The sequence below is a fragment of the Taudactylus pleione genome, unplaced genomic scaffold, assembly GCF_031769625.1.
Source record: "Taudactylus pleione unplaced genomic scaffold, aTauple2 ptg001616l, whole genome shotgun sequence".
Classification (NCBI taxonomy): domain Eukaryota; kingdom Metazoa; phylum Chordata; class Amphibia; order Anura; family Myobatrachidae; genus Taudactylus; species Taudactylus pleione.
In genome coordinates, this window is record NW_028286013.1 from 142,653 (window position 1) to 164,613 (window position 21,961).

At 47.2% G+C, this 21,961-nt stretch overlaps 1 protein-coding gene and 1 pseudogene across 1 annotated transcript in view; one reads left to right on the plus strand and one right to left on the minus strand.

Annotated features, from left to right (window-relative positions):
• LOC148442105 (uncharacterized) overlaps positions 1 to 21,961 on the minus strand; it is a 252,714-nt gene that overhangs the window by 85,030 nt on the left and 145,723 nt on the right. The gene's annotated exons all lie outside the window — the stretch shown is intronic.
• Positions 228 to 13,219, plus strand: LOC148442109 (uncharacterized; annotated as a pseudogene).

Sequence of the window (21,961 nt, forward strand, 5' to 3'; positions counted from 1 at the left end):
CTGGTAGACTATAAGAATATGGCCGCCGATCACCGTACATGAGGACACCATTAGACAGTCATAGTGTTACTCTAGTGATGAAGCTGTGAGCGGCAGTTGCCAGTGGCTGCCTGATTGGCTACTCGCTACTGCCAATCACCGCACTGAGGGGGAGCGGTTACTTCGAATAGAGGGGCGGGGCAGACAGTAGCCATAGCTACACGGAGGTGAGTAGTGCGGGGCGTGGTTATCAACAGGGGGCGTTTCTTTTTTGTCGGCAGCTTCCGGGCCGCATTCCACTAACATCAGGAAGAAGCAGCAGGTGATGGTATTTATTGTTATTATACAGGGGGAGCAGACTGTGGTGCCTCATTACTTTCATCATACAGGCAGAGCAGACACCAGTGTTATATATAATACAGGGGTAACAGACCCTGGTGTTATGTTCAGCTGGAGCAACCTCTAGTGCTGCAATATGTATATACAGGTAGAGCAGACGCCAGTGTTGGTATATTACAGGTGCAGCAGATGCTTTGTTACTATAATACAGCTGGAGCAGACTCTGGTGCTGCATTATCATTATACAGGTAACAACAGAAGCAGGAAGTTCTCTCTGTATTTTGGGGCACTCACCCTACTAATAATATAATGTAACCTGTAATAGTGTCAGTAAGAAATGACCGAGGTGTTATCTGTATAGCGCAATAAGTCAGGAAATACACAGAACGTAACAGAAAGAGGATATAAAGCCTGGTCTAACCAGGGCCAATAACCCCTCAGCACTGACCAGCTGTGTGATGGGAGACGTATATACTGATTATCTGTATCATTTATGGTCAGACACATACATCATCACCCAGTGCTCAGAGGTATGGGGAATATATATATATATATATATATATATATATATATATATCACTATTAGTGTAAGGAGGTAGATTCCCTCTGTGTAATAAAGCGTCGGTAACCAGTTGAAGCGTCTGCGCATTTGATTTTAGATACAAAATAGGACCTTTGGCCTTTTTATGGTTTGTGTATTATAGTGTAACCTATTTATGTGTCTATGAGTTTTAATCACATGATATAATTGCCAGTAATTAAGTTATTTGCAGCAATGCTCCCACCCTTGGTGTATATATACATTTAGAATCTGTGTATGTGTGTATATATATATATATATATATATGTATATATATATATATATATATATATATATACACACACACACACATATACACAGTATGTGAGTGTGTAACCGACTTTAATATTAGGGGCTCTGATACTATGGTTACAACCTGTGTTAATTCTCTTTAGTCTATCTCTTTCCTAGTGCCCCCTCCCAGCCTCTGATGATTGCAGACACCTGTAGTGGACAGAAGAACATTCCCACAGGTAAGATTGTCACTATCCTGTGATTTAATATTTTTCCTGTCTTCCAGCCGTCTCCTTGTACAGAATAGCACACATTAATAAATAACGCAATATTAGTCTGGATCTTTTCTCCCTCACAAAGTCTGGCCTCTGGTTATACGGTAGACGAGGATGAAACAAGGGACCCGATTGCCAGGTTCCCTCACAGATGTGGCCCTTAGTACATCCCATACACTTTTAGCCAATTTATATGCACATGTAGGTAACAATTTCCTCTTGCTTGGCCAATACCACTAATATTCTCAGTAATACAATAATACAGATCAGTGGTAGATGGAGCATCAGATGTAATATCCCTGTAGTTATTAGGGAATAACAGGATAGATGTATTACTAGTGGTGTTAGATGGAGATGTGACTAAGGGCTGATTCTCAGTAATACAATAATACACATCAGTGGTAGATGGAGCATCAGATGTAATAACCCTGTAGTTATTAGGGAATAACAGGACACATGTATTACTAGTGGTTAGATGGAGATGTGACTAAGGTCTCATTCTCAGTGATACAATACTACAGAACAGTGGTAGATGGAGCAACAGATGTAATATCCCTGTAGTTATTAGGGAATAACAGGACCCGTGTATTACTAGTGGTGTCAGATGGAGATGTGACTAAGGGCTGATTCTCAGTAATACAATAATACAGATCAGTGGTAGATGGAGCATCAGATGTAATAACCCTGTAGTTATTAGGGAATAACAGGACACATGTATTACTAGTGGTGTTATATGGGGATGTGACTAAGGGCTGATTCTCAGTAATATAATAATACAGATCAGTGGTAGATGGAGCATCAGCTGTAATAACCCTGTAGTTATTAGGGAATAACAGGACACATGTATTACTAGAGGTGTTAGATGGTGATGTGACTAAGGTCTGATTCTCAGTAATACAATAATACAGATCAGTGGTAGATGGAGCATCAGATGTAATATCCCTGTAGTTATTAGGGAATAACAGGACACATGTATTACTAGTGGTGTTAGATGGAGATGTGACTAAGGGCTGATTCTCAGTAATATAATAATACAAATCAGTGGTAGATGGAGCATCAGCTGTAATAACCCTGTAGTTATTAGGGAATAACAGGACACATGTATTACAAGTGGTGTTAGATGGAGATGTGACTAAGGTCTGATTCTCAGTAATACAATAATTCAGATCAGTGGTAGATGGAGCATCAGCTGTAATAACCCTGTAGTTATTAGGGAATAACAGGACACATGTATTACTAGTGGTGTCAGATGGAGATGTGACTAAGGTCTGATTCTCAGTAATACAATAATACAGATCAGTGGTAGATGGAGCATCAGCTGTAATAACCCTGTAGTTATTAGGGAATAAAAGGACACGTGTATTACTAGTGGTGTTAGATGGAGATGTGACTAAGGGCTGATTCTCAGTAATACAATAATACAGATCAGTGGTAGATGGAGCATCATCTGTAATAACCCTGTAGTTATTAGGGAATAATAGGACACATGTATTACTAGTGGTGTTAGATGGAGATGTGACTAAGGTCTGATTCTCAGTAATACAATAATACAGATCAGTGGTAGATGGAGCATCATCTGTAATAACCCTGTAGTTATTAGGGAATAACAGGACACATGTATTACTAGTGCTGTTATATGGAGATGTGACTAAGGGCTGATTCTCAGTAATACAATAATACAGATCAGTGGTAGATGGAGCACTAGCTGTAATAACCCTGTAGTTATTAGGGAATAACAGGACACATGTATTACTAGTGCTGTTAGATGGGGATGTGTCTAAGGGCTGATTCTCTATCACCATATTTCTTAGAGCTGATATAGAGTGATAAAAAGAAACTAACCTTTGTTGCAAAATATAACCCCTCACTTATCACCCGACCACCTACACACACACATACACATATTGCCTCTTACAGTAACTACCTGAGTAAATAGAGCTTTTTTGTAATTTAAAACAACCTTTACCATGAGAGCTCTCAGATTTCAAAGTACATCTTTCGGTGGTGCACGTTTAAGTATGATCCCTGTTTTTTTAAGTGAGCTTATCTAGTGTATATGCTATATTAAAGACAAAGACAGGAGTGAAATGACTGGGAATACTATGGCTTTGATTCAATTAGACGCAAAGGGGTGAGTTACCGCTACGACGGCTTGAAATCGCAACCAACTTACCCGCAACTTGCTCCGCTCATGGCCCGATCTAACCCCGCAACCGTGGATATTTATATGAGTGTGGTGGCACCGTAAGTGTGGCATATAGCTGTACTTACTTGTGGATGCAACTGTCATGTCTAATTGAATCGACCCTAAATCCTGGGGAATGTCACAGTGACATCACCTATAGCTATAGTAATAATACAGGGACATGACTGGGGAGGTGAGAGGATCTGGGAGTGCCAGTGACATCACCTATATTTATAGTAATAATACAGGGACATGACTGGGGAGGTGAGGGGATCTGGAAGTGTCAGTGTGACATCACTTATATCTATAGTAATAATCAGGTATATTTTACAGTGGGAACGGTCAGGAACAGACTTCCTGAAGCTCTTTAGCAAAATTATGTCATCGGGTACGGTGTTCCTGAACCTGTCTGCAAAGATGATTTTAGTGGCACTTGCAAAAACGAGTAATTGCCCCCGGACCAGCAGCCATGCTACAATGGCAATCATCAAGAAGTGACAGCCGCAGCATTTCAGATAAGCTGCCAGCCATGAGACAATCATAGCCTGTTGACCAGCAGCCAATCAGGAACAGCTTCCGGTCTGCGAGCTGTGATTGACTCGCAGTCGCCAGCTTTTTTGAAATGCTGAGGCTGTCCCTCAATCTAGATGACTGTGAGGATCAGCTCGTGCAGTGCGAACTGTATGTGGCTGGCTCCAGAGGACATCCCCACCCTCCACCCAGCCACTGCTGAGGAAGCTTTATGATCAAGGAAAAGTGAGGGGGGGAGGGAAGGGGTGGCAGTGTCGCACAGGGCGCAGTGCATTGTCGCACTCATACGGACCTGCAGAGTGCGAACACAACCGGAGCCGGCACTGATGGCTGTCATTCCTGGACGGATGCGGATCCGGTACCTATCCCCCCCAGTCCAGAGGTCAGTTAGTGTTCCTTGCCCTGTGCTCCCTGCCCCCAGTCCAGCGTTCCCTCCAAGTTCCCTCACAGACCAGTGTTCCCTGCCCTCCCCCCATTGGTACAGCACTCCCTGCCCTATGCCTCCCCCAAGGTCCAGCATTCCCTGCACTGTGCCCACCCAGGTCCATCCTTCCCTACCAGGCGCCCTCCAGTCCAGCATTCCCTACCATGTGGTTCCCCCATACAGCCTTCCCTGCCTTGTGTCCCCCATTAAGCTCCAACCTTCCCTTTCATTTGCCACCCCCGCACCATGTCTAGACATCCCTGTGCCTACAATAGATCCAGCCCGCCCTGTTCTGTACTTCCTGTTAGTCCAGCCCTTCCTGCCCTGCATACCAGCTTGGTCCAGCGCTCCCTACCCACAGCCCAAACTTCAAATTAAAAAAAAATATATTGGTTACGCACCAGCTGATGCCCCACTCCAATTTTAGTTCTGGCCACAGCCCCTTCCCCTAAGAATGGTTCCACCCACCTATTTTTCTACCAAAATACCATTGGTAATAATACAGGGGCATGACTGGGGAGGTGAGGGGATCTGGGAGTGTCACAGTGACATCACTTGTATCTATTGTAATAATACAGGGACATGACTGGGGAGGTGAGAGGGTCTGGGAGTGTCAGTGACATCACTTATATCTACAGTAATAATACAGGGATATGACTGGGGAGGTGAGGGGATCTGGGAGTGTCACAGTGACCACTTATATCTATATTAATAATACAGGGACATGACTGGGGAGGTGATGGGATCTGGGAGTGTCACAGTGACATCACTTATATCTATAGTAATAATACAGGGACATGACTGGAGAGGTGAGGGGATCTGAGAGTGTCACTAACGTCACTTGTATCTATAATAATAATACATGACAGTACAACTAGGGGATGTGTCTGGGTGATGACTGTATCATTGTGTGTGTCAGGTTCCTATAAGGTGTCAGGATGTCACTGTCTATGTCTCCATGCAGGAAGGGGTATATATAGAGGAACACGGGTCTGTACAAGGACGTGATGATGGAGAATCACCGGCCCCTCACATCACTGGGTAAGAGGAGACTGTCATTTATTGTACAGGGTAGAGCAGGTATGGGAGCCCTGTATACACACATTACCTGACAAGCACAAATATACAATGTACTCAGTCACTGTGTTTCCTATAGATGGACCCAGTAATAGAAATACCACATAGAGATGTCCCCATCATCTTTATTCACAGGATTATACAGAGGAGAATCACAGGACCCCACAGGAGCATCAGGTAGATACCAGTATACCAAAGTGACTGTGACTATATGATCTATAGAGAATCTGTGTGTGTGTATTATACACTGATTATTTTACTGTTTATTCTCAATTAAATTAGACTTGATTGTTTTATGGGTCACAGAGTGAAGATCATGCTGATATTAAGGTAGGAGATACAGAGGGAGAAGAAGAGATGTATGTGACTGATATAAAGGTAGAAGTTATAGAGGGAGAAGAGATGTATGTGCCTGATATGACGACAGGAGATATAGAGGGAGAAGAGACGTATATGACTGATATGAAGGCAGAAGATATAGAGGGAAAAGAAGCGATGCATGTGACTGATATGAAGACAGAAGATATAGAGGGAGAAGAAGAGACGTATGTGACTAATATGAAGACAGAAGATATAGAGGGAGAAGAAGAGACGTATATGACTGATATAAAGGTAGAAGATACAGAGGGAGAAGAAGAGACGTATGTGAGGAGTGATAAGCAGTGTAAAGAGGAGGAAAACCCTACAGATGTCAGCACAGGTGAGTAATAAACACTTATTTCAGAAAAGAGTCACACTCTATTCAGTCACTACAGCAATCTCTTATCCTACACCCTCCTCTGTCAGTACAAACTAATGAATAAAATGTATATGCACAGTGGGGGAGTCAGGAGCCATCGCCATTATTATACTCCTGCTTTCCCCCTCACATCATGTCACTGTGTGTTACCAGCCCAGAGATCTGACCAGTCTCCTCCCCACACTCTCTGGTGTATCTCATACATCAGGAGCCATCAGCCTCTATTATACTCCTGCTCTCCTCTTCACATCATGTCACTGTGTGTTACCAGCCCAGAGATCTGACCAGTCTCCTCCCCACACTCTCTGGTGTATCTCATACATCAGGAGCCCTCAGCCCCTATTATACTCCTGCTCTCCCCCTCACATCATGTTACTGTGTGTTACCAGCCCAGAGATCTGACCAGTCTCCTACCCACACTCTCTGGTTTATCTCATACATCAGGAGCCATCAGCCCCTATTATACTCCTGCTCTCCCCCTCACATCATGTCACTGTGTGTTACCAGCCCAGAGATCTGACCAGTCTCCTCCCCACACTCTCTGGTGTATCTCATACATCAGGAGCCATCAGCCTCTATTATACTCCTGCTCTCCCCCTCACATCATGTCACTGTGTGTTACCAGCCCAGAGATCTGACCAGTCTCCTCCCCACACTCTCTGGTGTATCTCATACATCAGGAGCCATCAGCCCCTATTATACTCCTGCTCTCCCCCTCACATCATGTCACTGTGTGTTACCAGCCCAGAGATCTGACCAGTCTCCTCCACACACTCTCTGGTGTATCTCATACATCAGGAGCCCTCAGCCCCTATTATACTCCTGCTCTCCCCCTCACATCATGTTACTGTGTGTTACCAGCCCAGAGATCTGACCAGTCTCCTCCCCACACTCTCTGGTTTATCTCATACATCAGGAGCCATCAGCCCCTATTATACTCCTGCTCTCCCCCTCACATCATGTCACTGTGTGTTACCAGCCCAGAGATCTGACCAGTCTCCTCCACACACTCATATCTTTGTCTGCTACCAGCTACTCATGTTCTTTACTGTCCACTACAAAAATTACCTTTGTCGATGTTCCTCCCCATGCCCTTCAATGGGATATTACCCATGATCCTTCCTGACCACTACTGCCTGACATTATCAATGATCACTTATGGTAATAACATCTTTGCATGTGATTTCTTGTACTGATTTTATTCTGTTTTACCAGAGATATGAACCAGACCTGTATAAATATCTTTTAGGAAAGTATTACATTTTCTGCCTGGAGGTCCACAGCGAGGGTAATGGTGGATCCCGATTGTTTAAAATGTGGATTCTTCTGTTCCATTGTGCATGTTCCAGTATATCCCCTTAGAGGCTAGAGCGTATCTAACCTCCAGTGAAGATATTAATTCCTAGAGAGATACAAACTGGTTATTTTACATTTACTGAGATAGAGATCCGGAGAGTGTGAGGACACAGCAGGATGCAACTAGTATGACCTGTGTGTGATATAATGTATAGACCATGCCTGCACTCTGTTACACATACTGAGATGGAGATATGGAGAGTGTGAGGACACAGCAGGATGCAGCTAGTATGTCCTGTGTGTGATATAATGTATAGACCATGCCTGCACTCTGTTACACATACTGAGATGGAGATATGGAGAGTGTGAGGACACAGCAGGATACAGCTAGTATGACCTGTGTGTGATATAATGTATAGACCATGCCTGCACTCTGTTACACATACTGAGATGGAGATATGGAGAGTGTGAGGGCACAGCAGGATACAGCTAGTATGACCTGTGTGTGATATAATGTATAGACCATGCCTGCACTCTGTTACACATACTGAGATGGAGATATGGAGAGTGTGAGGAAACAGCAGGATACAGCTAGTATGTCCTGTGTGTGATATAATGTATAGACCATGCCTGCACTCTGTTACACATACTGAGATGGAGATATGGAGAGTGTGAGGACACAGCAGGGTGCAGCTAGTATGTCCTGTGTGTGATATAATGTATAGACCATGCCTGCACTCTGTTACACATACTGAGATGGAGATATGGAGAGTGTGAGGACACAGCAGGGTACACCTAGTATGACATGTGTGTGATATAATGTATAGACCATGCCTGCACTCTGTTACACATACTGAGATGGAGATCCGGAGAGTGTGAGGATACAGCAGGGTGCAGCTAGTATGTCCTGTGTGTGATATAATGTATAGACCATGCCAGCACTCTGTTACACATACTGAGATGGAGATATGGAGAGTGTGAGGACACAGCAGGATACAGCTAGTATGTCCTGTGTGTGATATAATGTATAGACCATGCCTGCACTCTGTTACACATACTGAGATGGAGATATGGAGAGTGTGAGGACACAGCAGGATACAGCTAGTATGTCCTGTGTGTGATATAATGTATAGACCATGCCTGCACCCTGTTACACATACTGAGATGGAGATATGGAGAGTGTGAGGACACAGCAGGGTGCAGCTAGTATGTCCTGTGTGTGATATAATATATAGACCATGCCTGCTCTCTATTACACACACTGAGATGGATATATGGAGAGTGTGAGGACACAGCAGGGTGCAGCTAGTATGTCCTGTGTGTGATATAATATATAGACCATGCCTGCTCTCTATTACACACACTGAGATGGATATATGGAGAGTGTGAGGACACAGCAGGGTACACCTAGTATGACCTGTGTGTGATATAATGTATAGACCATGCCTGCACTCTGTTACACATACTGAGATGGAGATATGGAGAGTGTGAGGACACAGCAGGATACAGCTAGTATGACCTGTGTGTGATATAATGTATAGACTATGCCTGCACTATGTTACACATACTGAGATGGAGATAGGAAGAGTGTGAGGATACAGCAGGGTGCAGCTAGTATGACCTGTGTGTGATATAATGTATAGACCATGCCAGCACTCTGTTACACATACTGAGATGGAGATCAGGAGAGTGTGAGGACACAGCAGGGTACAGCTAGTATGTCCTGTGTGTGATATAATGTATAGACCATGCCTGCACTCTGTTACACATACTGAGTTGGAGATAGGAAGAGTGTGAGGACACAGCAGGATGCAGCTAGTATGTCCTGTGTGTGATATAATGTATAGACCATGCCTGCACTCTGTTACACATACTGAGATGGAGATATGGAGAGTGTGAGGACACAGCAGGATACAGCTAGTATGTCCTGTGTGTGATATAATGTATAGACCATGCCTGCACTCTGTTACACATACTGAGATGGAGATATGGAGAGTGTGAGGACACAGCAGGATACAGCTAGTATGTCCTGTGTGTGATATAATGTATAGACCATGCCTGCACTCTGTTACACATACTGAGATGGAGATATGGAGAGTGTGAGGACACAGCAGGATACAGCTAGTATGACCTGTGTGTGATATAATGTATAGACCATGCCTGCACTCTGTTACACATACTGAGATGGAGATATGGAGAGTGTGAGGACACAGCAGGATACAGCTAGTATGTCCTGTGTGTGATATAATGTATAGACCATGCCTGCACTCTGTTACACATACTGAGATGGAGATATGGAGAGTGTGAGGACATAGCAGGATGCAGCTAGTATGTCCTGTGTGTGATATAATGTATAGACCATGCCTGCACTCTGTTACACATACTGAGATGGAGATACGGAGAGTGTGAGGACACAGCAGGGTGCAGCTAGTATGTCCTGTGTGTGATATAATGTATAGACCATGCCTGCACTCTGTTACACATACTGAGATGGAGATACGGAGAGTGTGAGGATACAGCAGGGTGCAGCTAGTATGTCCTGTGTGTGATATAATGTATAGGCCATGCCTGCACTCTGTTACACATACTGAGAAGGAGATACGGAGAGTGTGAGGACACAGCAGGGTGCAGCTAGTATGTCCTGTGTGTGATATAATGCATAGACCATGCCTGCACTCTGTTACACATACTGAGATGGAGATAGGAAGAGTGTGAGGACACAGCAGGATACAGCTAGTATGTCCTGTGTGTGATATAATGTATAGACCATGCCTGCACTCTGTTACACATACTGAGATGGAGATATGGAGAGTGTGAGGACACAGCAGGGTACAGCTAGTATGACCTGTGTGTGATATAATGTATAGACCATGCATGCACTCTGTTACACATACTGAGATGGAGATACGGAGAGTGTGAGGACACAGCAGGGTACACCTAGTATGACCTGTGTGTGATATAATGTATAGACCATGCCTGCACTCTGTTACACATACTGAGATGGAGATATGGAGAGTGTGATGATACAGCAGGGTGCAGCTAGTATGACCTGTGTGTGATATAATATATAGACCATGCCTGCACTCTGTTACACATACTGAGATGGAGATATGGAGAGTGTGAGGACACAGCAGGGTGCAGCTAGTATGACCTGTGTGTGATATAATGTATAGACCATGTCTGCACTCTGTTACACATACTGAGATGGATATATGAAGAGTGTGAGGACACAGCAGGGTACAGCTAGTATGTCCTGTGTGTGATATAATGTATAGACCATGCCTGCACTCTGTTACACATACTGAGATGGAGATATGGAGAGTGTGAGGACACAGCAGGATACAGCTAGTATGTCCTGTGTGTGATATGGTTACACAGTATGGAGATGGGGGTACAGCCGAGCACTTCTTATAGTTACACAGTATGGAGATATTGGGGTACAGCCGGGCATGTCTTATTATAGTTACACAGTATGGAGATGTTGGGTACAGCCGGGCACGTCTTATTATAGTTACACAGTATGGAAATGTTGGGATACAGATGGGCATGTCTTATTATAGTTACACAGTATGGAGATGTTGGGGTACAGCCGGGCACGTCTTATTATAGTTACACAGTATGGAGATGTTGGGGTACAGCCGGGCACGTCTTATTATAGTTACACAGTATGGAGATGTTGGGTCTACAAACGAGCACGTCTTATTATACTTACACAGTATGGAGATGTTGGGGTACAGCCGGACATGTCTTATTATAGTTACACAATATGAGATATTGGGGTACAGCCGGGCATGTCTTATAGTTACACAGTATGGGGATGTTGGGGTACAGCCGAGCACGTCTTATAGTTACACAATATGAGATATTGGGGTACAGCCGAGCACGTCTTATTATAGCTACACAGTATGGAGATGTTTGGGAACAGCCAGGCACGTCTTATAGTTACACAGTATGGAGATGTTTGGGTACAGCCGGGCACGTCTTATTATAGTTACACAGTATGGAGATGTTAGGATAAAGCCGGGCACTTCTTATAGTTACACAGTATGGAGATGTTTGGGTACAGCCGGGCATGTCTTATTATAGTTACACAGGATGGTATAGTTCTGCAGGGGTGCTAATTCCCATATAATTATTCTGTTCCCAGCAGATGGACACAGCAGCAGGAATAACTCGGGCAGATGTCTCATATTATCTCCAGATTGTGACCTAGTCGATAACTTCTCACAGGACTCTCCAGGAGGAACCCCCATTATCCCCAGTATACATCCAGCATCTCACAGTGCAGATATATCCTCTGATCCCTCTAACCATGAGGAATGTTCCCCTGAAAATCCCAGTAGTATTACACACAGCTCAGATCACACAGGTGATAAACCATTGTCTTGTTCTGAGTGTGGGAAAAGTTTTACCAAGCGGATCAGTCTTTCTATACATCAGAAGAGAGTACACGCAGCTGAGAGGCCTTTTCTGTGTTCTGAGTGTGGGAAATGTTTTACTCTGAAAAGTGATCTTACTAGACACACAAAGATTCACACAAATGAGAGGCCATATTCATGTTCTGAGTGTGAGAAATGTTTTATACATAAATCAGCTCTTGTTAAACATCAGAGAACTCACACAGGTGAGAAACCATTTCCATGCTCTGAGTGTGGGAAATGTTTTACACATAAAACAAATCTTGTTACACATCAGAGAATTCACACAGGTGAGAAACCATTTTCATGTTATGAATGTGGGAAATGTTTTACACAGAAATCAGATCTAGTTACACATGAGAGAACTCACACAGGTGAGAGGCCATTTTCATGTCCTGAGTGTGGAAAATGTTTTATATGTCATTCAAAACTTGCTTCTCATAAGAGAACTCACACAGATGAGAGGCCATTTTCATGCTCTGAGTGTGGAAAATGTTTTACAGAGAAATTTGCTCTTGCAACACATCAGAGACACCACACAGGTGAGGCCATTTTCATGTTCCGATTGTGGAAAATGTTTAACACGGAAAATAGATCTAGTTACACATCGGAGAATTCACACAGGTGAGAAACTATTTTCATGTTCTGAATGTGGGAAATGTTTTACACACATCAGCGAACTCACACAGGTGAGAAACCATTTCAATGCTCTGAGTGTGGGAAATATTTTACAAGGAAATCACATCTTGTTACACATCAGAGAAGTCACACAGATGAGAAACCATTTTCATGCTCTGAGTGTGGGAAATGGTTTACACATAAATCAGATCTTGTTACACATCAGAGAATTCACACAGGTGAGAGGCCATTTCCATGTTCTGAGTGTGGGAAATATTTTACACACAAATCAGCTCTTATACATCATAGAAGTCACACAGGTGAGAAACGATTTCCATGTGCTGAGTGTGGGAAATGTTTTACACAGAAATCTGCTCTTTTTTTTGTCATCAGAAACGTCACACAGGAGAAAAACGATGTGTATGAGCGTCTAGAAATATATAGAAATTGCAGCGGTATTTGCAGTACTGTAATATTGGGAATTATCAGAACAAGCATAAATACAATGTTAGCCTAGATTGCTGTCCCTGGTTGATGGAGGGTAAATGACATTTGCATTATCGCACTATGTGCCTGATTCAGCAGCGGAAGCAAATGCAGTTGCAGTCGCTTACAGATCGCAGTTGCTAATATATGCTAATGCAGAGGCACAGCCGCCATAACCACGCCCACTGCTGCCTTCTCATTATCATCCAATGTCGCCCTCCTGTGTAATCGGTACCATCGCCGCACATGAAGCAGTCACACAGCATTTACATCAGATCTGACCAGCCGCAAACACTGCAGCTCTCCTGACACGCAGAGACGTCTCATGCTGCAGCTGCCATCGCAATGGCTAATTTATACACACACATGACATGGCAATCACACGGACAGACAAGCCTGCAGGACATGGCGATCACACGGACAGACATGCCCATGACATGGCGATCACACGGACAGACACGCCTGCAGGACATGGCGATCACACGGACACACAAGCCTGCAGTTTTCTGTCCACCCCCGTTACCTCCCCCAAACGCTGTCACCCTGCCACTCACTATGTGATGTATTCCTCTTTGCATCCATAATCACAATGTGATCACTGCGCAAACAATCGATTTGTGTAGATTTCGGCAATGCATCCACTGCTGAATCAGCTTTTATATACTAATATAATACAATATAATATTTCTACTTCAGGGTCCACAGGGTGACCTTGGGGTATAGCTGGATCCTCGGGCACCACGGAGTTAAAGATTTTAGCTGCTCCCAGGATGCACTTGGGTCCATCCTCCTCTATACCCCGCCCCCGGGCCACAGGCACCTCAGTTTAAGCTGGTGCCCGGCCAGAGTCGGGTCACCCTGCGGGGGGGGGGGTTGCAGCCCCCTAAAGCTTTTTATTTTATAACTTAGTTAACTTTATTTTTTTACTATAGTTTTTTCTCCAGAGCGGCAGCGATGGGCTGTCTGTACAGACGCCCATGCTGCCGCTCCTCCCTGCTGGTGCCGCGACGCCAGTACTGAACTGGGGATCGCGGCGGGGGAAGCCAGAGTCTGTACTAGCCGGACTCTGCTTTCCCCCGGGACTGCTGCCGGAGACGCCGGGGAGATCAAGGTAAGCCGCGCACCGCTGATTAGCGGCGGTGCACGGGTTCCTCTTAAATGCAGTCCCATGCCCCCGGTCTAGGGGACAGACCGAGGGCGCTAGCAGTGGCGGCGGGCTCCCCCTCCATTGGAGGCATACCCCGCCAGACCACTAGACCACCAGGGTGAATAACGCGGCAAGCAGGATGCCGGAAACCCGGGGGTTAATATGTTAGCCAGGGGAGGAAGCCTTGCCTGTCTAGCGGCTCAGCGTGCCTTTCAGCTAGTAGTCTGGCGTCGCTGAGCTGCAGTTACTCGGGCCACTCCTCTGAGGTCTCCAGCAGCCATTTTCTCTGTGGCAGTGCAGATACTCTTAGGGAGCATGCGGACCTGTCCCCCTGTGTACCTCTCCCCTGCAAAAGGACAGTGTACACAGCACTATAGCCCTCCCAGACACTGAATCTGGGCAGGTTGATTGTAGTGGAAAGGTGCAGTGAGTATATCTTCCTGCATGGTATGTGACTTTTGCTAGTGCTGCCTGTCTGCTAATTTCTACTTACTGTCAGCCTATACCTATCCCTTCTCCTACAAGCCCTACAGGTGTGCGGGGGAAGGGTGTTTCTACTGACCTCACTTATATAGATCACGTGTTTGTGAGGTCCGTCACATACGGTTGTGTGCTACACAGTACCATATTGTGGGCTGTTGTCCAGCATACTGGTGAGTGCGCACGTTTTCTTCCTATGTCATAACTGTATATTTAATTATATAGTCTGTCATGTCTGAGGAGGAGATTGAGCACTCCGTGGCTCCGGTATTGTTTTCCTGCAGGCGCTGTTCTGCAGGAGTGGAGGAGGATTTGTCGCAGGACGGCCTGTGCGGACGGTGCCAGGCGATCCCTGGTACGTCTAAACCTATGTCGCAGGAGCCACCATGGGCGATGTTTTCCCAGGTGCTGGTGTCCATCGCGGACCGTCTGTCGGTCCCGACTGCCGCCCCTACTAGGGCATTGCCCCAGCCTACCATCCCCCATTCCCCGGGTGTCCCACAATTATTGCAGACTCCCCCGGGTCTCAGCCTGTTGGTCCCTATGCGGGGTTGCCAATGTATATACAGTCCACCCCTGTGGCGCAGCAGGCTGTGGTGCCATTTCAGGCTCCTGTGGCAGCTCCACCCTGGGTGGATGCGCTTTCCCACACTATCCAAGATTCCCATGTAACACGCCTCATCAGGAGTGCTACTTTGCCATTGCCGTCTATATCCACGCTGAAGGATCCTATGGACAGGAAGTCTATTTACTCTCAGGGGCTGTAGCCCGGCCGTCCATGGCCATCTCCTGGGTGGCCAAGGCCATTGAGGGTTGGGCCAACGCCTTGGAGGATACGTTTACGGATGAAGCTCCGGATGTCCAGAGGGCGTTGTTAGGACAGATGAGAGATGCCGCTTCCTACATTGGAGAAGCATCTTTGGATGCTAGCCTGCTGACCTCTAGGGTTTCGGAGGCAGCAGTGTCTGCTCGCAGATCCTTGTGGTTGAGGTCTTGGAGAGCAGACGTTGATTCAAAGAAAGGCTTGGAGGCCTTACCTTTTAATGGAGAGTTACTATTTGGTCCGGACCTGGACAAAATAGTAGATACCCTGGCAAAATCCAAGTCAGCCTTCCTCCCTTCTGCTACGACACCCGCTAAGGTCCGAAGCTCGGCCTTTCGCTCCTTTCGGGTTCAGGGCAAGGCAAAGGGTCATTCCTTCCCTTGGCAGTCTGCAACCAAGACTGCCTCGAAGCTAAAGAAGCAAGCCTGGAGTGCTAGGCGCCCTTCTTCCAAGCAAGAAGATAAGCCTTCTGCGTGATGGGACGGGCCTCCCTCTGGGGGACCCCAGAGTGGGAGGCCGACTTCTTCAATTTGCCCAGTGCTGGCACAATACCACCACGGATGCCTGGGTGCGAGAAGTGGTCTCCCAGGGGTACGCCCTGTTGTTTCGGCACAGGCCGCCTCGCCAGTTTTTTTGCATTAGCCCTTCTCAGGACAAAACCAAGGCCTTGCAGGTTCAGGAAGCCATAGAGGCCTTGCTGATGGCGGGGGTCATTATACCCGTACCACAATCTCAACGTGGGATGGGGTATTACTCTATGCTGTTTCTGGTGCAGAAACCCAATGGCTCTCATCGCCCCATCAATTTGAAGTCCCTGAACAGGTTTCTCAGGGTTCCCAAATTCAGGATGGAAACTTTGCGTTCCATCATTCTGGCGATGGAACCGGGGGATTATATGGTCTCCCTGGATATCCAGGACGCCTACCTCCATGTGCCTATAGCAACATCGCACCAACGGTTTCTGCGGTTTGCTATTCTCCACAACCACTACCAATTCAGGACTCTACCCTTTGGCCTCTCCACGGCACCAAGGGTATTTACCAAGGTGATGGCGGTCATGGCGGCTCACCTTCGGAGCCAGGGGATACGGTTGCTACCGTATCTAAACGACCTCCTCTTGCTGGCAAGCTCCCCGGAGGTACTGATCCAGCATCTCCACCTGACGATCGCTTGTCTACAGGCGCATGGGTGGTTGATCAACTGGAAGAAGTCCTCCCTCTTCCCATCACAGCGGATGGTTCATTTGGGGGCCCTGCTGGACTCTCGTCAGCAACGGATTTTTCTGACTCCAGAGAAGGTCTCCTCCTTACAGCTGCGGATTCACAGTTGTCTAAGCAGTGGCAGAGTGTCGGTGCACTCAGCAATGAGAGTTTTGGGGTCCATGGTGTCGGCATTTGACATGGTGGAGTTTGCCCAGTTCCATTCCAGGCCCCTGCAGAGGCTGATTTTTTGTGGAATGGATTACCACACAGGATCCGCTCTCAGATGCTGGTGTTGTCCTCGGAGGTGCGTCTGTCCCGGGCCTAGTGGCTACAGACTGCTCATCTCCTCGAGGAGCGCCCCTTTTGGATCCCGGAATGGGTTCTGCTCACGACAGATGCCAGTCTCCGGGGTTGGGGGGCGGTGACAGGCTCCTTGTCACTTCAGGGTCGTTGGTCGGCGGAGGAAGCAATTCTTCCCATCAACATCCTGGAACTGCGGGCAGTGTACAGAGCCCTGCAGTCGTCCGGCACCGCTCTTCACGGAAGGGCCGTTCAGGTGCAGTCAGACAATGCCACCACGGTGGCGTGCATCAATCACCAGGGAAGGACTCGCAGTCGAGCTGCGATGTCGGAGGTGTCCCGCGTCCTGGCTTGGGCAGAGCGCTATCTTCCAGCTCTCTCGGCAGTCTTCATCCCGGGAGTCCTCAATTGGGAGGCAGACTTCCTCAGCCATTACGACGTGCATCCCGGGGAATGGTCGCTTCATCCAGAGGTATTCCAACTACTCGTGGACAAGTGGGGGCTGCCAGAGCTGGACCTGATGGCGTCCCGTCACAATCACAAGCTGCCCGTGTACGGGTCGACAAGGGACGCAGGCGCAAGTCTGATAGACGCGCTGTCGGTGAAATGGCTGTTTCGCCTGGCTTGTTCCCGCCGATATCTCTGCTGCCTCGAGTCCTGCGCAAGTTCAAGCAGGACGGAGGCACACTGATCCTGGTGGCCCAGAAGGCCGTAGTACTCCGATCTGCGGAGCCTGTCCATCGACACTCCGTACCTCCTACCTCAACAGCCGGACCTGTTGTCTCAGGGGCCCTGTCTTCACCCGGATCTGGGTCGACTATCTTTGACAGCGTGGCTCTTGAGACAGCCGTCCTGAGGTCTCGGGGCTTTTCTAGCTCCGTTATTACCACCTTGCTGAGGGCGCGCAAGCCTGCTTCCGCGAGGATCTACCACAGAGTGTGGCACACTTACTTTCAGTGGTGGGAGGCCAGAAGATATGATCCCCAGGTGTTCTGGGCTTCGCGTATTCTGGCTTTCCTTCAGTCGGGTTTGGAATTAGGATTACGTCTTTCCTCACTGAAGGTGCACGTGTCTGCTCTGTGGATTGCTGCTATGCCGGACGTACACACCTTTTTCCAGGGTGTTTTGAGAATCCAGCCTCCCTTTGTGCCACCTGTGGCCCGTGGGATTTGGTGGTGGTTCTTCGGGCCTTACAGGGTCCTCCTTTTGAGCCCTTGGAGTCAGTGGAGCTCAAGTGGCTAACTTTTAAGACTGTGTTCCTATTGGCAATTGCTTCTGCCAGGAGGGTTTCGGATTTGGGGGCGCTTTCCTGTCGTCCCCCCTTTCTGGTTTTTCATCAGGACAGAGCGGTGCTTCGCACTCGTCCTGATTTCCTGCCTAAGGTGGTTTCCAGGTTCCACATTAATCAGGAAATTGTTGTACCAGCTTTTCAGTCGCCTGATCTTTCGGCTGGGGAGGCTTCCTTAGATGTTGTCCGTGCACTCCAGGTTTATGTGGACTGGACTAGTTCTGTGAGGAAGTCGGATTCTATGTTTATCCTCTTTGGTTTTCACAAGAGGGGTTGGCCTGCCAACAAACAAACTCTAGCCCGTTGGCTTCGTTCTGTTATTATTGAGGCTTATATGCAGGAGGGTTTACCTGCTCCAGCCTCTGTTAAGGCTCATTCCACTCGGTCTGTGGGGCCTTCTTGGGCTGCTAGCCATGGCGCCTCTGCTGTTCAGCTTTGTAAGGCGGCCACCTGGTCTTCCATTCAGACTTTTTTGAGGTTCTATGCATTTGATACCTTTGCCTCTCAGGATGCATCCTTTGGGCGCCGGGTTCTCCTATCAGCACAGGAGCGTCCCCGCCCTTAGTTGGACTGCTTTGGGACATCCCCAAGGTCACCCTGTGGACCCCTATGGACCCTGTAGAAAACAAGAGATATGGTAAGAACTTACCTTTGTTATCTCTGTTTCTACGAAGTCCATAGGGTCCACAGGGCACCCGCCCTGACGCACCTGGCTTCATATGGGCTCTGTGACTGGTCACCGGTTTTCCGTCTCCCATTTCTGTGAGTATGGTTCTTGTGTGTTCCAGTCTTCCTTCTCTCTGTTTCGTCTCCTCCTCCGGCCTTGGCTGCTTACCAACTGAGGTGACTGTGGCTCGAGGGCGGGGTATAGAGGAGGTTGGACCCAAGTGCATCCTGGAAGCAGCTAAAAGCTTTAACTCCGTGGTGCCCGAGGATCCAGGATCCAGCTATACCCCAAGGTCACCCTGTGGACCCTATGGACTTCGTAGAAACAGAGATAACAAAGGTAAGTTCTTACCATATCTCTTGTTATCCACACGGATGTCACCAACGTAGAGCTCCAACAGGTTCCTCCTGTAAATGTCTTCAGTTTCCTTATTCTATCAGATCAGAGTTTCCCAAACTCCGCTATTACAGGACAGGTTTTACCACATTTTCTTCTTCAGGGTCCATAGGGGGTCCACGGGGTTGACCTTGGGGTATAGGTTGGGAACCAAATCCGGGCACCATGCAGTTAAAGCTTTCAGTTCCCTGGATGCACTGGGTCCACTCCCTATAATCCTGCCCCCAAGCCAGAGGCACCTCAGTTTGAGTAGGTGCCCGGCCGTAGTCGGGTCACAGTTATCGCGGGGGGGGGGCTGATTAGCAGCCCCTAAGCTACTTTTAATTTTATTTTAAAATTTTTTATTTATTTTTGGACTCTTCTGAGTCGCAGCTGTCCATAGGACGTCCAAGCTGCCGCTCCATCACCCCGCTGGCGCTGCGATGCCAGTGCAGATCTGGGGACCCCAGAGTCTGTGCTAGCCGGACTCTGCGGGTGCCCTGGACTGTGGCCGGATCAACGGGGAGCAGGTAAGGTCACGGGTCACCACTTGCGGTGATCTGCGCATTTCTGCAGTCTATTGTATTTGGGGACAGACCGGAGGTGCTGGCAGTGGCGGCGGGCCCCCCGCATGTCCACTAGACCACCAGGGACTTAACGATCGGCAACGGCATCCCGGGGGTTAATAGCCGGCCAGGGGAGGCAGCCTTCCCTTTCCAGTGGCTTAGCTTAGCGCGCCTTTCCAGCGGAAGGTCTGGCGTCCCTGAGCTGCTTCCTCCGTGGGCCACGCTTCCTCTGAGGTCTCCTGCGGCCATTTTACTGTGGTGCAGCAGATCTCCTAGGACTGCAGTTGGTCCAGTCCCCCTGCGTACCTTACCATTTAGGTCAGTGTATACAGCGCTGTAGCCTTCCCAGACACTGAATCTGGGCAGTTGAATGTAGTGCCATGTGCAGTATATTATATGTAATGTTTATATATATGTCTGCATTGTATGTGACTTATGCTAGTGCTGACTGCTTTTTCTCTCACCTGTCAGTGTATATCTATCCCTTGTCTTTACAATCTGCCCTAATACAGGTGTGCCTAGGATTGGTCACATACTGGTGCGTGCTGCTCGATGTAATATGTTAGATGGAACTGTGTGTTGCATACGCTGACAATGGGTCCCTGCAGCTAATCTTAGCACCACAACGATTCTAAGAAACACAAGATGGCGTAATAAACGCCCTGTGGTTACTTCCCAGCCTGCACTGCTGTCTAACACAGATCGTCAGCCAAGGGTGAACTGGATGATGTATCGGACTCCTATCCCTTTCACACGAGGGGGAGCCTAAATCAAGTATTATTATCCCTGCCTGGGTGCTGGCGGTCAAGTCCATCCTAGTTATAGCATTCCTAGGGGTAAATTTACTAAAGTGAGAGTTTTTAGAAGTGAGTTTTAAAAGTGATGTTGCCCTTAGCAACCAATGAGGTTCTACTTAACATTTAACCAGCACCTTCTAGAAGATAATAGATAGAATCTGATTGGTTGCTATGGGCAACAATCCTTTTAAAACTCACTTCTAAAAACTCTAAATTTACCGCCAAGTGTTACTAAAGAAGGAAACTATATTCTTGTAATCTTGCAATAAAATGATTTTGATGTAGACATTTCTGCCTCATTGCTGTGTTTAGTAATCATACACTAAATTATAATTTATTATTGTATTGAGATGTGGGGGGAAGGGGGAGGTGGAGGATTAGGGTTAAGGTGAGGGGAGGGATTAGGGTACTTACCTCCAGGCATTGGGATTCTGACCACCGGTATCTGAATGGCCAGTGTCCCAACCTTAATATTAATACCATGGTTCCCATATATTGTGATATATGTTTAGGGCAGTGATCAATAATGAAAAGTATAACATGGGAGAATCCACCACATGTGATCCATAACAGCCCATATGTGGGATCATGTAATGGGTACAAGGACCTGTGTATGAGCCTATCTGATGGGTCACAGCGACTCCCTATGTCAGTAATGTGTCTGCTCTATGTCAGTCATACAGATATAATAGGACAGTTCCCCCTTATACATGGACTAATGTACCTGCCCCTCTGCACATCCCCAGCTTTGGTCTGAGGAGGAGGATGCTGGGAATTGTCACTGGAATCATAAACACCTGCCCACCTCCTGTGACTGCCCTGACAGACTCTGGGCTTAGCCAATCAGCAGTGTCCTCTATCATTGCCAGGCAGAGCTGCTCTGTAGTGACATACTGAGTATTACTGTGACATCATAGACACCTGACCGCTGCCCAAGCTGTGTGTCTGGTGGAAGAGTCTGGAGTAAGTGGGTGATGGCCGGGCCACAGGAGACAGTCACAGTGATCCAACATCAGAACTAATATGTCAATAGTGAGGAAACATTGGAACCTCAGCCTTGTTGGGGTAAACCATCGAACATTGGAACCAAGCCATCGATGGTGTGATCTGGCAACATGTATAATGCTGACATGAG